This window comes from Myxocyprinus asiaticus, chromosome 21, assembly GCF_019703515.2.
Source record: "Myxocyprinus asiaticus isolate MX2 ecotype Aquarium Trade chromosome 21, UBuf_Myxa_2, whole genome shotgun sequence".
Classification (NCBI taxonomy): Eukaryota; Metazoa; Chordata; class Actinopteri; order Cypriniformes; family Catostomidae; genus Myxocyprinus; species Myxocyprinus asiaticus.
The window spans coordinates 15,530,001-15,534,034 of record NC_059364.1 but is presented as its reverse complement, the minus strand read 5'-3'; positions in this window follow the sequence as shown (position 1 = coordinate 15,534,034).

The window sequence follows — 4,034 nt, the reverse complement described above, 5'->3', positions numbered from 1 at the left end:
AAATACAAAACTTGCTCTCATCTGAAAAGAGGACTTTGGACCACTGGGCAACAGTCCAGTTCTTCTTCTCCTTAGCCCAGGTAAGACGCCTCTGATGTTGTCTGTGGTTCAGGAGTGGCTTAACAAGAGGAATATGACAACTGTAGCCAAATTCCTTGACACGTCTGTGTGTGGTGGCTCTTGATGCCTTGACCCCAGCCTCAGTCCATTCCTTGTGAAGTTCACCCAAATTCTTGAATCGATTTTGCTTGACAATCCTCATAAGGCTGCGGTTCTCTCGGTTGGTTGTGCATCTTTTTCTTCCACACTTTTTCCTTCCACTCAACTTTCTGTTAACATGCTTGGATACAGCACTCTGTGAACAGCCAGCTTCTTTGGCAATGAATGTTTGTGGCTTACCCTCCTTGTGAAGGGTGTCTATGATTATCTTCTGGACAACCGTCAGATCAGCAGTCTTCCCCATGATTGTGTAGCCTAGTGAACCAAACTGAGAGACCATTTTGAAGGCTCAGGAAACCTTTGCAGGTGTTTTGAGTTGATTAGCTGATTGGCATGTCACCATATTCTAATTTGTTGAGATAGTGAATTGGTGGGTTTTTGTTAAATGTGAGCCAAAATCATCACTATTAAAAGAACCAAAGACTTAAACTACTTCAGTCTGTGTGCATTGAATTTATTTAATACACGAGTTTCACAATTTGAGTTGAATTACTGAAATAAATGAACTTTTCCACGACATTCTAATTTATTGAGATGCACCTGTATATACATACACACACACGCACAACTATAATATTTACAGTGGCAAGAAAAAGTATGTGAACACTTTGGAAATCATCTAAGTTGCAATAATGAACAAACACAATCTGTTTTAACTAATAACACATATTATTGTATTTTTCTTGTACATATTGAATACATAATTCAAATATTCACTGTGTATGTTGGAAAAAGTATAAGATTCCCTAGGCTAATAAAGTCAACAAAAGCTAATTAGACACAGGAGTTGGCAAACCTGGCATCCAATTAATGAAATGAGATTGGTGGTGTGGGTTAGAGCTACTTTGACTTATAAAAAGCACTCAAACATTTTGAGTTTGCTATTCACAAGAAGCATCTGCTGACATAGACCATGTGTCAGAAAAGAGAGATCTCAGAAGATCTACGATCAAGAATTGTTGCTTTGCATAAATCTGGAAAGGGTTACAAAGTTAAATCGAAGAGCTAAGACATTCATCTGTCCACAGTTAGACAAATTGACTATAAATAGAGACTATTTAAAACTGTGGCTACTCTCCCTAGAAGTGGTCGTCCAGCCAAGATGACTCAAAGGGCACACCGCAGAATGCTCAGTGAGGTAAAAAAAAAAAAAAAAAAAAAAACTCTAGAGTAACGACTAAAGACTTCAAGGAATCATTGGAACTGGGTAACATCTTTGTTCATGAGTCTACTATACAGAAAATATTAAACAGGCACAGTGTCCATGGCAGGACACCACAAAGATAGCCGCTGCTTTCCAACAAAAACATTGCTGTGTGCCTGAAGTTTTCCAGACAATGCTACTGGGAAAATGTTTTGTGGAATGATGAATCTAAGGATAAATTGTTTGGGAAGAACACGCAGCACTACGTATGGCATAAAAAGGGCACTGCATACCAACATGAAAACATCATCCCAACGGTGATGTTTGGTGGAGGGTGCATCATGATTTGGGACTGCTTTGTTGCTTCGGGGCCTGGACCACTTGCCATCATCGAGGGAAAAATTAATTCTCAAGTTTATCAAGATATCCAACAGGATAATGTCAGGGTGGCTGTGCGACAGCTGAAGCTCAGTGGAAGTAGGGTGATGCAGCAGGTCAGTGACCCTAAACATCAAAGTAAATCCACTACAGAATGGCTTTAAAAAAAGAAAATCCACCTTCTGGAGATGAAGCAGATCTGTAAGGAAGAATGGTCCATAATTACTTCTGAACATTGTGCAGGTCAGATTTGCAGCTACCGGAAATGCTTGGTTGAGGTTATTGCTGCCAAAGGAGGATCGACCAGTTATTAAATCCACATACTTTTTCCATAGCACTGTGAATGTTTAATAGGATGTGTTCAATAAAGACATGAAAGATTATAATTGTGTGTTGTTAGCTTAAGCACATTGTGCTTTATCTATACTTGTGACTTTAATGAAGATGAGATCACATTTTATTACCAATTAATGCAAAAAACCAGCTAATTCCAAAGGGTTCACATAATTTTGCTTGATACTGTGCATAATATATATAAAGACAATATAATGAGTATTTCTCAAGTGATTTTTTATTTATTTATTTATTTTTTTGTCAATAATAGAAGTGAAAGAAGGTCCATGATGTTTTTATAGCAGCCTATACCTCTCTCTAGTGATTGGTATTGAGACTTAACGTTTATTGCTTAATAAGTTGTAACAAACAGTATGTCACAGATTTTTGACAGCCCCTGAAAAGTAATTAAAATAAGACAAATTGCCTCTTGAGGACAATAAAGATTAAACCTTAGTACTAAAACTTAGTACAGGAAATTTTTGATGACATTAAAAAAACAGAACTGAAATGTAAAATAATAATAATAATAATAATAATAATAATAAAGATTGTAAAAACTTAATTACTTGGATGACACCTAGACACCTTATTTTCTGAAACATCTCAATAACGGTTTTCATAAAAAAAATAAAATAAAAAAAATATTTCCAACCAGCCATTGATATCTGCTTCTCTATCCAGTGATATCTTCTAGAAGAACTCTATAAGAAGATAACATAAGGATAACTAACATGAAATACATCTTGGAAGATGACGTCCTGTGGTATGACATGCTACGTATATACTCCATCTAAAAGTATTTTAACTATTTTTAACATTTTGCTAATTTTTATAGTTATTATGCATGCAGCTTTATTATTACATATAAACTTATATATATTCATATACATTTAAACCTATAATCTTAATGTTAATAACAAAAAGTCAATGGACACATTATTCATCAACTTCCCATATGAGATCTTAATAAGGCTCCATCCTTTTCCAGTCCTGCAACACAAGCAAAGCCAGCTTAGTGTCATTTAAAATGGAATATATTGGTGAATCTGCACTTTTAAGAGTGTAGATGATATGCCTTCATCAGGACTGCACATGCAGGCTGACACATTCTTCCATGAGCAGAGAACCTGCCCCATCTTGCTCAGCTGGACTGATAAAGTTTTACACTCAAAAAGAATGTAAAGAATTATTGGTGTAACATCAACTCTAAACTCTCAGAGCAAAAGTGTCTCCAAAAGAATTATAAGCTATAAATAACTAGAATGAATGAATGCAGGACAGTAACCACCATGATGTGTCCCTTTTCAATGATCGATTCTTTTTTCTTTTCTCCCCACTTTGGAATGCCCAATTCCCAATGTGTTCTAAGTCCTCGTGGTGGCCTAGTGATGGTCTGAGACCATCAATCCACGCATCTTATCACGTGGCTTGTTGAGCGTGTTACCGTGGAGATGTAGCACATGTGGAGGCCCATGCTATTCTCTGCGGCATCCACGCACAACTCACCAGGCGCCCCACCGAGAGTGAGAACCACACATTATAGCTACCACGAGGAGGTTACCCCATGTGACTAATTTGGTTGCTTAGGAGACCTGGCTGGAGTCACTCAGCACGCCCTGGATTCCAGCTCGCGACTCCAGGGGTGGTAGTCAGTGTCAATACTCGCTGAGCTACCCAGGCCCCATTCAATGATCGATTCTTGAACATTTACGTTTAGTCCCCATCAATCTGAAATATTTGGTTACATCCTACATGAATGAATAAATTAATGTTTGAATGAATGAAAAACATTTTCCAATAGAAAAAATAAGGCAAAACTGATTTGAGCACAATGGCTTATAATGAATCCACCATTCTTAGCACTGTAATAATCAAAATCATCCTAATAAATACAAAATATACATATCAAAATCCGACAAAGCAGCATCCCAGCAAACACAAAGAACAATCGTCTAAC